Here is a 13,850-nt window from a genome sequence, read left to right as displayed (position 1 = left end):
AAGTTAATATTTTGTGGGTAGAGTGTTCAGCAGACAGGTAGTTTTTTTGTTTTTTTTAATAAGAATCTTATGCTCTCCACTCTGCCTTCAGCTAATCTCTCCCTTGAGAAGCCACTCGGAACAGCTCTGTGACTGGGCTTGTATGTTACCACGGTGACTTTCTTTGCCTTAATATCAGCTCTTTGCCAGGGCCTTCAGTGAGACCCCTTTCACTGGGGCTAAGCCATTCCGTCACCTGTATGCTAGGTGTAATATGACTGATAACAATCAGTAATTAAGAATGGAATCGTATAAAAGAACCCACATTTACCAGTAACCATGAGTGAAACAGGAGTACCCAGTGAGTAACAGCTACTGTTGTAGCTTATGAATTTATTGTTGTTCAATAAATTCTGACATTGTAGAAAGACAAAAAAGAAAAAGAATTTCATGTTCTAAGAAGTAAGATACTAAAACCAACCATAAATTGAAGTTTAAGCACTTGGAGGAACCACACTGAAAGACTGAGAACCCTAACTAGGGGAAAAGCAAAGATTTATAACACCTTAAGTAGACCAAGACAACTTCCATCTACTCTGAAAAATAACATGTAGCTTAACTGCAAAAAGACATAATTGATTAATACTTCACAAATCTATAAAAAAGCAAGCAAGCAAACAAACCAAAAACCAGAAAACATGATGCACCCTCCATTGAATCTCTTCTTCTTTCTATTTACTCTCTCTTTTATTTGGATGCCACCCCCCCCCCCCCATTTTAGAAAGGTCCTGCGTAGGTAGTGTCAGGCACTATGAAGTCATGAACATCAAGGCCATTTTGTGTCTGGAAGATAGCACTGTAAGAGTCTTACCCTTTCTTTGGCTCTTACAGAGGATGAAAACAGCTCAATATCAATACCTGCAAGAAAACAGCATCCATTCACAAGTCACAGGCAACTCTAACCAGAAGACTGCATTAATATGAAAGCCTTACCTGGTTAAGTAACATGGGAGTAAAAAAATACACTAATCCTGACAACAAGCAGATGAATCATATATACCAAGGGAGCTGTGTGATTTAAGGATGACATCTAACACAGATAGGGTTGGAGTGCTTCTGTCTTTAAGATGAAACTCTGAATTAGTCATTTTTGCCTTTGGCTAAATGTTAGGCCACTTCCAAAGTGCTTGAAATTTTTGGAAAAGGGCCATGAATATATTAATATGAGCAGATTCTGAATTAGTTTTTCTCTGATAATATACAAAATGATGAAATGACAATATTTAGAATATACTCCACTCCATAAAGTACTTTCAACTCTATAAAGAGCCTTAACTGATCACAGGGAGACATTTTTCTATTAAAAAAAAAAAAACAGCAGGGGCTGGAGGTATGGCTTAGCTGCTAAGGCACTTGCCTGCAAAGCCAAAGGACCCAGGTTCAATTCCCTAGTACCACATAAGCCAGATATATAAGGGGGCACATGCATCTGAAGTTCACTGTGGTGGCTAGAGGTCCTGGTGCACCCATTTTTTTCTCTATCTCCTCTCTATCTCTCTCTGCTTGCAAATAATAAAATAAAGTATGTCTGAAAATAGGGAAGCAGTATTATTAAAAAGCAAAACCTTACTAAATTATACAATAAAATCTGAGGTTAATCTTAACGTTTGATAGACAGTGGTGAAAGCTGGTTAAGACTGTCTCCTCAGTAGAGTGTTCAACATGGAGACATCTCTATCACACTCCTCAAGGCTCAGGAACTATTGTTGAAGAGATGGCAGAAATGTAAAAACCAAAGGAAAGACTTCCAATGCTGTCTTCCAGACACAAAATGGCCTTGATATTCATGACCTCATAGTGCCTGACACTACCTACATGAGACCTTCATAAAAGAGGGGGTGGGAAATGACATCCAAATAGAAGAGAGAGTAAATGGAAAGAAGAGATTCAATGGAAGGTGGCTTTGGGAAGGGTAATAGGAGGAAATTACCATCATAATTTTTAGGCATGTGCCTTAACTGCTAAGCAATCTCTCTAGCCCAAGAAATGGAACCATTTCAATACCAAGCAGAATGATATGAAACACATTTAACCTTGCCAGAATTTTTTTTCAGGCATGAAACAATCAAATAAAGCTTCCACTGAGCATGTACTTTATTCACTTTTATCACTTATCCTGTAATTGTCTGACCAGTAGTTCTAAAATAGAGCAGGTTCTCAAAATAAGTGAAAAATCTTTCAAATCCTGAATGTAGTTCTCAAATTGTGACGTTTTGTGAAACCTGAAAGCACTATGCAGATTAATAGTTAAAGCTTTTGGGCTGGAGAGATGGCTTAGCGGTTAAGCACTTGTCTGTGAAGCCTAAGGACCCCGGTTCGAGGCTCGGTTCCCCAGGTCCCACGTTAGCCAGATGCACAAGGGGGCGCACGCGTCTGGAGTTCGTTTGCAGAGGCTGGAGGCCCTGGCGCACCCACTCTCTCTCTCCCTCTGTCTTTCTCTCTGTGTCTATCGCTCTCAAATAAATAAAATAAATAAAAATAAAAAAAATAGTCAAAACTTTTTTGGGGGGTGGTGGTAAGTTCAAGGTAGGGTCTCACTCTAGCCCAGGATGACCTGGATCTCACTTTGTAGTTCCAGGAGGGTCTTGAATTCACAGTGATTCACCTACCTATACCTCCCAAGTGCCAGGATTAAAGGCATGCACCACCATGCCTGGCTCAAAGGTTGGTATTTTTAAGTAGTATACTTCTTAAACTTTACTCTGCCTGCCAAGCACCTGGGTATCTTGTAAACATGTAGATTCTGATTCACTAGGTCTAGGGCCACAAAACCATACTTTAAAAATATTTTTACTTATTTATTTGAGATAGATGGAAGGAAGGGAAAGAAGGGTGCTTCAGGCTTTAAGTAGGTCTGACAAATTGAACATGGGCCTGTAGGCTTTGCAAGCAAGCACCTTTCAATGCTGAACCATCTCCCTAGCCTCCAGACCTTACTTGTGAGCTTTTTAAAGAATACATACATGGAGCATACGGAGCTATAGAGATAAGATGGCTCAGTAGTTCAAGGTGGTTGCTTACAAAAAGCCTGTTTGGTTCCTCAGTGCCCATGCAAAAGCTAGATGAAAAGTGGTGTATGCAACCGTGATCCCAAATACCTACAACACTGGGAAGCAGAGCCAGTAGAATCTGAAGCTCATGGGCCAGCAAGTCTGGAAGGCGTTTGCAGTAGCAAGAGACTCTGTCTCAAAGAAAGTAGAGTGCAGACACCTCAAAGTTGTCCTCTGACTTCCACATGTGTGTCCCGCCAACTTTAAAAATGGAATATATGCAGCATATGGCAATGATAGAAATCTAGGAAATGGCTATAAGAATTATGAAGAAGTAACTTAATTGGGGCCCAGTGGTGGTCCCTTGCTTGGAAAGTATGTGCAATGCCCCGGGGACTTTATTCCTAGCACAAGGGGAAAATTATTGGCACCCAATCTTTAGATGGGCAAAAGCAGAATACAATGGAACTTTTACCTTACACTACAGAGCGTAAGTCTGTGGAACTAAAATCAAGAACAAACCCAATTCTGAAGAGCCAATCTGGAGAACTGACATTTCTGGACACCGAAACTTGCTGTGAAGCTATAGCTGTCAAGATAGTGTAGTACTGGCAAAAGAACAAATAAGCAGGCCAGTGGAAAACAAGAGTCAAGAAATGATAGATCCACACAAACATAGTCAACTGATGTCTGACAAGGAGGAAAGGCAACACAGTGAAGAAAATACTATCTTCAACAAATGGTGCTGGAATAACTACATCCTCATGTAAAAAAGATCTAGATACACATCTTATAATCTCATAAAAATTAATAACCTGAGTGAGTCAGCGACTTAAGTGTAAGATGCAAACTGTTAAGGCAGCTAGAAGATAACACAAGAGAAAATCTAATTGTCTCAGGCCTAGTGATCACTTACGAGCTATAATATCAAAGGCATGATCCATAAAAGCCAAAAACTGATGAACTGGACTTCATTAACATAAAACTATTATTAGAGAGGAGGAAGAAGGAAAGGCTTAAGGGAAGAGTAAAATAGATATGCAAGTACAGGGACAGAATGGGGGGTGTGAAATGGTCTAAATGGGGTCAGGGGAGGGAATGGAGGAGAGAAGGGGGGAGGGTTAATCAAAATTGAGTAATTATAAATAAGCCATATGGAAACCTATCCCTTTGCTAGCTAAATATATATGTTAAAAAAGATCCATGACCTTACAGTGCCTGAAACTACCTACACAAGACCTTCATAATGGGAGAAAAAGATGATGATATCAAAGTAAGAGAAGATTAATTGATAGGGGGAGGGAATTCTATGGAAGGTGGGTTTGAGAGGGGGTAATGGGAATGGAGGGAATTAAGACCCCACATGTGTGGGCTGCAGGTCACTGAGAAATCAAGCTGAGCTGAGCTGGAAGCCTCCACCCTGCCGACTAGCTGTCAGGACACTGGAAAGAGCCATGCAGCCTGCTGGGGAGAGAAGTCATCAGCAGTCTTAACCAGCAGTGGACCTTGCAAGCAAAGCTGGCCAGCCAGGCCACATGTAACAACGGGTACAATGGTGACATGTCTGTTATAGGGGAAAGCAATTACCCTCTGATTGGATTTGAGGCCCACTCCACAGGACAGAATTCCTGACGGTTCTGACAACCTAATCAAAAGCCCATGGCTAGGAGACCCCTATGGGAAAACCACTATTATTGTCTGGGTAAATGCGTATATTAGCCCACCAAATTGCCCTCCAAAGACTTATGTTTGTGCCCATAGTTAATGCTACTCTCACTTTTGATTAGAGAAACTTCTCTTTTCAGATGGTGGTGACCAGTGGGGTAACTGAAAACTCACTCTAGTGTTGAGAAATGACAGTGGAGGGTTCAGCAGGGAGTGAGACATCTCTATCACACCTTCTAAGGCTCAGGAACCACTGCGGAAGAGGCGGCAGAAAGAATGTAAGAACCAAAAGAAGGGGAAGTATTCTTTCCAATATTGTCTTCCAGATACAAAGTGGCCTTGATATTCATGACCTCACAGTATTCACAGTAGCTGACACTACCTACACAAGACCTGCATAATAAGAGGGGAAAAATGACATTAAATTAGACAAGAAACTAGTTGGAAATATAGGACTCATGGAGAGGGGATTTGGGAGAGGGAAAACAGAGGGTGGTGGGAAGGGATTATGGTATTCTATCTATATTTATGGAAGTTGTTAATTAAAAGTTAAAAATAATAAATTAATTAAAAAAATATTGCCCAGTAAAAGATACTATGAAGAGGCTTAGAACATAAAATACATACTGGTAGGAAAATTTGCCAAAGACATATATGATAAAAGAGTGTTATCCAAAATTTACAAAGAATTCTAACCTCTCAATGTAAGAACACAAGTAACTCAACTTAAAAAATGGGCAAAAGATCTGAAGAGAGGGCTAATGAAGAAATCGATGGCTGGCCAATAAGCGTAAGAAAATGCTACAGCATCTGTCACTAGGGAATTACAAATTACAACATGAAGACAGTACTACATACCTACTAGACTGGCTAATCCAAAATACTGAAGTCAATGTTGGCAAAGATGTGATGTGACAGAAACTCATTCTTTCCTACTGGGAATGCAACAATAATCTAGTGACTTTGAAAGATAGTTTGGCAATTTACTTACAAAAGAAAACATGAACTGGAGAGATGGCTTGGCAGTTATGGTTCTTCCCAGCAAAGCCAAAGGACCCAGGTTCGATTCCCCAGTATCCACATAAAGCCAAATGCACAAGATGGCCACATGCATCTGGAGTTCATTCGCAGAGGCTAGAGACCCTTGTGCGCCCATTCTCTTTCTCTCTTACTGTGCCTCTTTGTCTCTCTCTTTCAAATAAATAAATAAATAAATAAAATATTTACAAAAAAAAGAAACGCCAAGCTGGGCATGGTGGCGCACACCTCTAATCCCAGTACTCAGGAGGCAGAGGTAGGAGGATCGCCACAAGTTCGAGGCTACCCTGAGACTCCACAGTGAATTCCAGGTCAGCCTGGGCTATAGTGAGACCCTACCATGAAAAACCAAACCAAAAACCAAAAACCAAAAAAGAAATACCATTTTAACATAAAATCCATCAATCTTGATAGCTTCCTGAAATGTTGAAAGCTCATGTGTAAAGAAAGCCTACACACATGTCTATGGTAGCTCTCTACTCATAGTTGCCAGAACTTATAGCAAAGAAGATGTCCTTCAGTAGGTCAAGGGATAAATAGACTGTGCTATATCCACTGTTTTAGGAATCTATTGCCACAACAGAATACCTGAGCCTGGGGAATTTCTAAAGAGGTGTGTTTATCCATTTCCCAGTTCTGGAAACAGAAGTTAGGTTTGGGTCCTGTATCTGGTGAGAGCCTCATGCTGCATCTCACCAGAGCAGTTAGAACACATGGTAAGAGTGCACACAGCAGCTGCAAGCAAGTGCGTGCAGAGGACACGGGGGACGGGTACGAAGGAGCTAATCCACTTTATAGCTACACACTAATCTATTCCCTCAGAATGAATCCAATCACATTCAAATCACAGCACTTATGTGATGGAATATTTTTAGTGGTAAAAATAAGTAATCAAGCCATGAAAAGACACTGAAGAAGTTTAGATGCACATTGTGAAGTGAAGGAAACTAATCTGAAGGGGCCATACACTATATATTGAAAAATCATGGAGAACATACTTTTTAAAAAATGTATTAAAAATACTTTATTATTATTTATTTATTTGAGAAAGAGAGAGGGGCAGATAGAGGAAGAGAGAATGGGTGTGCCAGGGCCTCTAGCCATTGCAAATGAACTCCAGACACATGCATCACCATGTAGATCTGGCTTATGTGGGTACTGGAGAATTGAACCTGGGTTCCTAGGCATTGCAGGCAAGAGCCTTAACCACTAAGCCATTTCTCCAGCCCTGAGAACATAAATTTTTATTTATTTATTCAGTGAGGGAGAAGTCAATTTTAGTGTAGTGACACTATTCTACACACTATTACGATGAGTGGTGCATACATGGTGTTATACATTTGTCAAAATTCACAGACTACGTAACACAGAATAAACTGTGGATTTTGAACGGTAAGGTGCCAATGTCGGTTTACTAACAAAAGTACCATCCTAGTGTGTAGAATTTTGATTTCTCAGGAGACAGTACGTATGTGACAGGGAGGGTAAGGTGTTATAAGAAGAAAATCAGTACATTCAGTTTTTGTTTTGTTTTCTGAGGTAGGGTCTCACTCTGGCCCAGGCTGACCTGGAATTCACTATGTAGTCTCAGGGTGGGCTTGAACTCAAGGCGATCCTCCTACCTATGCCTCCCAAGTGCTGGGATTAAAGACATGCGCCACCATGCCCGGCTCCAGTACGTTCACTTTTGCAGTGAATTGAAAACTCTTCTTAGAAATAAAGCCTACAGATAAATACCAACACAAGACCACACATATAGCTGATCCTTGAAGACTTACTGGTTAGCTATAAGCACAGAATACCCATAGCTAAAGCAGCACTATATAGTAGTAAGACTATTTGGGTTTATAAAAGAAAGCACAAATTTTTCTTTTTTAAGGTGGAAGACAGAGTTGAGACAGGGCTGGCCTTGAATGCACCATGTACCAAGGCTGGCCTTAAACTCACAGCAATTCTCCTGCCTCATCCTCTTATGTGCTGGGATTATAGGAGTGGCCACCATACCTAGCCATCAAGCTTGTAAAAAACAATTTTCCCCCCCAACATTTAAAATGGCATTTGATTCCCAAAGGACTTTTGGTGAGTGACTGACCAGATGGGGAGGAGTTCTTCCTGCAACAGTAGAATCCATGAAAGGAGCCCCTGGTGGTGGTCGGGTTGCTAGAGGAGAATGTGCAGGCTTGATGGGGTTCAAAGCAAGGTACTATGTTTTCTAATTCCATCTAAGCTTTGAGTTCTCCTGTGCAGACTCACACTGCTCCTCCTTAGCTCCAGGCTCAGTGTAGAACTGGGGCCAGGTTGGGCTACAAATGGATCTACACCACCCTGAAATCAGGTACCACGCTCCTCCTGCTAAGATGTGAAACAGAGTTGGTGAGAAAAATCTATTGTTAAGCAAACTCTGCCTATCAAGTTCAGTCTATGGCTTTCATCTTTGTAACTACTATTTACTGTGTTTCCAGCAGTACTAGATGCCACATCTGTAATTTACACAAGAATAATGAGGGGCAGGAATAGTTGCCATTACAGAACATGATGTAGTGAAGGATTGAGAATATTAAATTCCTTGCCCAGTGCTATACAGCTTGTGAGTAGCAGGATGGAATGTGAACCCAGGGCTGACTCACTAAATAGTCCCATTCAACTCTGCTGAATCATGCTGTTTCTAAACTCTCTGACGGCCCTCACAGGTCTTCTCTGGTTCCTCATCTCAGTACTTCCTATTCCATTCTGTACTTGGGCACTCCCCTGGTTACAGCCATTAGTATTTCTGGGAAAACGACACCTCTAGTCAATATTATTTCAATAGAACTTATATCAGACTGGCCAGCAAGGTTCTCTCAGTGTGATGATTGTCATGGTTACATACCATACTCATTTTCTCTTACATTCTTCTTAGAAGATGCTTACACTAACTAGGATAACTGGAGTCTAGGCAAAATATCATAGGGAAAATACATTATCCTTTGTGCAAAGCTAGGAAATGACTAAAAACCAACCAAACAAAACCCTGCTATTTAAAACAAAATAATAAAAAAATTATGACATCAAAACAAAGACTATTTGGAAAGGAGAAGTGATTCAGTGGAGGGGAGATTCAGAGGGAGAGAGGGGAAGGCAGAGAGGGGATTATGATCATGGTATATTGTCTGAATGTAAGGAGGCTGTTAATAAAGAGTTAAAAAAGTACGGCTCCTGAAATGGTAAAAGTCTAGTGTATAAAAATACTGTGCTTTTTTTGGGGGGGGTCCAACTCCTTCTGATTGAGGTCTCCCCAAAATACCTTGTTATAGTATGATAGGAACACTTAGCTGTATAAAACTAACTGGTGAAAGACTGAAGGCATGGCCTAAGAAAAGAAGCAGTTATGAAATGATAAGATTGTCACCTTGCCTATTACTATGTTGTTCAGAAGCTATCAAATATATAACCAAGTGAGCATGGTAGCTTATACCTGTAATCCCTGCACTTGGAAGGCTGAGATTAGGCTACACTATAAATTCCTGGCCAGCCTGAAGCTATAAAGTAATAACCTATCTCAAAAACAAACAAAGCTATAAATTACCTTAACCTATCTCAAAAACAAACAAAGCTATAAATTACCTAAAGGGTTCCTTTTAATTATTATTCATTTTGAAGGATATTATATATTGTTGCTAGTTTTGAAAATAAGGATAAGGTTGTCTACAAAAGTTTGCAGTATAGATTAAACTGCCTACTGGCATGATGGATAGATATGAAGTAAGTGTTAAAAAAGACCTATAAAAGGCAATAAGTTAGCTGGGCATGGTGGCACATGCTGTTAATCTCAGTACTCTGGCGGCAGAGGCAGGAGGATTGCTGAGAGTTCGAGGCCACCCTGAGAATACATAGTCAATTCCAGGTCAGCTTGGACTAGAACGATAACCTAACTCAAAAAATCAGAAAAAAAGAGGGCAATAAATTGATACCAGATCTAAAATATTTACAAGATTTAGTCTATGACCACCCTTTTATGTCTTTTAAAAAATGTACATATATATTTGTGTGTGAGTGTACTTGTGTGGGTGAATGTACACGTGCATATGTGTGCCTATGGAGGCCACAGAACAACCTTGCACATTGTTCCTCACGAATGTCATATACCTTTTCTTTTCCTTTCCTTTTGAGACAGTTTCTCTTATTGGCCTGAAGCTCACTAATTGGCTAGACTGACTAGCCAGTAAGCCTTAGAGATCCTCCTGTCTCTACCTCTCCAGTGCTAGGATTTCAAGCATGTACCACCACACTTAGCATATTTCCATGGGTTCTGGGGAAGGAACTCAGGTCCTCATGCTTAAATTAAGCACTTTACTAAACCTCCTACCCAGTCCCTGCCTTTATGTATTTTTAATATAAAATTTTAAAACTGCATATGATAAATATTTAGAAAAGTCTAAGATTTCTATATACCTTCAACTATTGTGTCTAAAGTCAATCAATAAGACATTTATTTATTTATTTGAGAGACAGAAAGAGACAGAATTGGTGCACCAGAGCCTTCAGCCACTGCAAATGAACTCCAGATGCATGTGCCACCTTGTACAGCTGGCTTCTGTGAGTTCTAGGGAATTGAACCTGGGTCCTTTGGCTTTGCAGGCACGCACCTTAACCATTAAGCCATCTCTCCAGCCCCAGTTAAGACATTGTTCAAAGTACCTGACTGAGGTCAAGACATTGCATCCATTTTATCCTAAGCTTATTTCTTCAACCCTTCAGGAAAAGGTGTCCTTTATACCAGAAACTATCAAACAAGCTAACAGATGGTAAGGGCATTGAATCAAGTCTAATTTGGGCTTAATTCAAGTCTGATTATCTAGAAATATGGAGGCAATAAACCTATATTAGCATCAAATTCATAATATTGATAAAAATGTTATTGAAAAATAATCTTGTAGAAACTTTCTAGGTTAAAAGATTCCTTTCTAGCTAAACAGCTACAAAACTGTGGTAAAGTCACATGTTCCTTCTGCCTCAAGGATCCTTTATTTACTAGATAGGATGAGCTTTCAGAAGAGCACAACCTACCAAATCTTTATTCTAGCCTCATTGTGAAGCAATAAATCTGTGTTGTTTTAAACCACTAAGTCTGTGGTAATTTGTTATAGCAACAATAAGAAACTAATAATGAATAGGGTTCAGTCTGAGCTTTGATACTTACCCTGCCTTAGGAATCCTTGATTACCTGTACTTTCCCCATGTAGCAGGAGTAACTAGCTCTGTTTCACAGGTCAAACAGGATAATCGAATAGTACTGAATAAGTGATACAAGTGGTAACCTTAGAGCTGGGCGTGGTGGCACAGGCCTTTAATCTCAAAACTCAGGAGGCAGAGGTAGGAGGATTACCATAAAGGATTACCATAAATTGAAGGCCACCCTGAGACTACAGAGTGAACTCCAAGTCAGCCTGGGCTAGAGTGAAACCCTACTTCGAAAAACAAACAAACACAGTGGTAACCTTATATTTATTTATGTTTATACTAATGCAATATAGTGAAATTATTTTTCAAAAATCTGCATCTACACTTGTGAGGCAGAGGTAGGAGGATCGCTGAGAGTTTGAGGCCACCCTGAGAGTACATAGTGAATTCCAGGTCAGCCTGGGCTAGAGAGAGACCCTACCTTGGGGAAAAAAAAATCATCTGCCTCTAACTTAGTTTCCACAGACACAAGAAGTTTTCATTTAAACATCTAGCATTAAAGTTACGAGAAATATAAGCATTCTGTGTTATTTGTTTTATGGTCACATCTACTGTAATGTCATGACTTGATTCTGTTGTTAAATTATGTCTTTATCTTTCAGGAAAAGATGGCTTCAAATGGAAGCAAGATAGAAAACATGGGAAATTAAGGGGCATGGATAGGAAAAGGAGCTCCTTGGTGCTCAGAATTTGGTTGCATTTCTTGCTTGTTGAAAAGTTAACAGTTTTGAGGCTGGAGAGATGGCTTAGTGGTTAAAGCACTTGCCTGAGAAGCCTAAGGACTCAGGTTCAACTCTGCAGGTCCTATATAAGCCAGATGCACAAAGTGAAGCAAGAACACAGGATCACACATGCACACAAGGGGTACACACATCGACTGCGGTGGCCAATTCTAGCATGCCAATTATCTTTCTTTCTCGCCCCCCCCCCCCACAAAAAAGAAGGCTAGTCTGTTGGGGTTGCCTAAAGTAAATGTGATTAAAAACCTACCTCTTCCAGATGGGCATGGTGTGAGCCTGTGAGTCTATAATCCCAGCACTTGAGAGGCTGAGGAAGGAGGGACAGACAGAGACCCGATTTCAAACAAACAAATAAATAGAAAACATATCTATCTGCAACTTAGATCAGGTACATGCAGTGTGAGTGGCAAGCCCAGCTAGAGTGCCTACCTTCAGCGTGAGTAAGTGCCACACGGTCTCCACCTGTGCTTTCCCAACTGCGAGCTGCCTGGTCCTTGCACTCACCTCACAGTGCTGCTAGGACCTCCTGCTGACTAGCCAAGTGTGGGCAAAGCAAAAGGCAATGATGCAATTCTCCCCAAGGACTTTACCCCTCTCTGGAAACAGCTCCCTTCACTCCAACCTCTTCACTATAGTTCTAGCATTTGGGAGGCTAAGGGAGGAGGATTGTGAGTTGAAGACCAGCCTAAGCTATATAGTGAAACTGTGTTTAAAAAAAAAAAAAAAGAAAAGTTAACAGTTTTGGCACAACTGAACAAGTCAAAACTGGGCTGGAGAAATGGCTTAGTGGTTAAGGTGTTTGCCTGCAAAGCCAAAGGACCCAGGTTCAATTCTCCAGGACCCATGTAAGCCAGATGCACAAGGGGCACATGCATCTGGAGTTCATTTGCAGTGGCTAGAGGCCCTGGCGTGCCCATTCTCGGTATGCCTCTCTTCTATTTCTCTCTGCTTGCAAATAAATAAATAAATAAATAAATAAATAAATAAATAAATAAATAAATAAAAATTTTAAAAAGGTCAAAATTGCAGTGATAACTGCCTGTATTAAGACAGTCTGTTTTCGAAGAGATGCGTCAAGCAAGAGTGTTAAAACAGACAATGAAACTATGCTTAAGGCCAAAAGTAATATAAAAGTTTCCTTCTCTAGTTTTTTTTTTTTAATTTTTTATTTATTTATTTGAGAGCGACAGACACAGAGAGAAAGACAGAGAGAGAATGGGCGCGCCAGGGCCTCCAGCCTCTGCAAACGAACTCCAGACGCGTGCGCCCCCTTGTGCAACTGGCTAACGTGGGACCTGGGGAACCGAGCCTCGAACCAAGGTCCTTAGGCTTCACAGGCAAGTGCTTAGCTGCTAAGCCATTTCTCCAGCCCTCTAGTTGTTTTTATAAAACATTTACTCATTAATATTACTTCAGTTCCTCATCTTACCAAGAGTATGTACCTCTTTTGAGAGACAGTATTGAGGTTCTCACTGTATCCTTGGCTGTCCTGGCACTTGCTATCTAGTTCCACTAGCCTTGAACTTGTGATCCCTCCTGCTTCCACCTATGGAATGCTGGAATTAGAGGGGTGTACCATCACACCTAATTAGAATTGCACCTCTAATCACTAAGCCATGTTTCTCTTATGATCCAGTCTGGAGAAGAGCTAGCATTGGGTATGAAGATGCTGCAAGAACTAAATGTACAATTACTGAATTTTAAAAGTAAATTCATGAGCCAGGTGTGGTGGCGCACGCCTTTAATCCCAGCACTTGGAGGCAGAGGTAGGAGGATCGCCTTAAGTTCGAGGTCACCCTGAGAATACAGAGTGAATTCCAGGTCAGCCTGGGCTACAGTGAGACTCTACCTTGAAACCCTCGCCCCCACCAAAAAAATAAAAGTAATGAAGAAAGATTTCTTAATTAGATTCTGGGAAAGTAAATATTCTCTCCAAGGTTTCACTGTTGGAGTAAACTTGTGGCTTAGCTGGGACTTTAATCCTGGCTTTTGTCTCCAAGGTTCTCTTTGTATTGTTTTTCTTATTTCATAATGCTTTCAGATTCACTATTTCTTTAGTATAGAACTATAGGGTGTATACTAAATATTTGTTCAAGTCCTTCAGACTCAAAGCTTCTTTCAAGGAAATGAAAAGTTGGTCTTGTTTATAGGTACTTTC

General features: G+C 40.5%; 1 protein-coding gene across 4 annotated transcripts in view; it reads right to left on the bottom strand.

Moving 5' to 3' along the window:
- Peak1 (pseudopodium enriched atypical kinase 1) overlaps nt 1-13,850 on the bottom strand; it is a 286,254-nt gene that overhangs the window by 90,949 nt on the left and 181,455 nt on the right. The window contains exon 2 of one of the 4 annotated variants that reach the window (XM_045160220.1): nt 851-897. The exons of the other annotated variants lie outside the window; for them this stretch is intronic. The gene's annotated coding sequence lies outside the window, so the exon portion shown is untranslated. The remainder of the gene's footprint in view (nt 1-850; nt 898-13,850) is intronic. 4 annotated transcript variants of the gene reach the window in all.

This window comes from Jaculus jaculus, chromosome 10 (genome assembly GCF_020740685.1).
Source record: "Jaculus jaculus isolate mJacJac1 chromosome 10, mJacJac1.mat.Y.cur, whole genome shotgun sequence".
Classification (NCBI taxonomy): Eukaryota; Metazoa; Chordata; class Mammalia; order Rodentia; family Dipodidae; genus Jaculus; species Jaculus jaculus.
The sequence above is the reverse complement of the archived record's forward strand: the minus strand, read 5'-3'. Positions and strand labels throughout refer to the sequence as shown.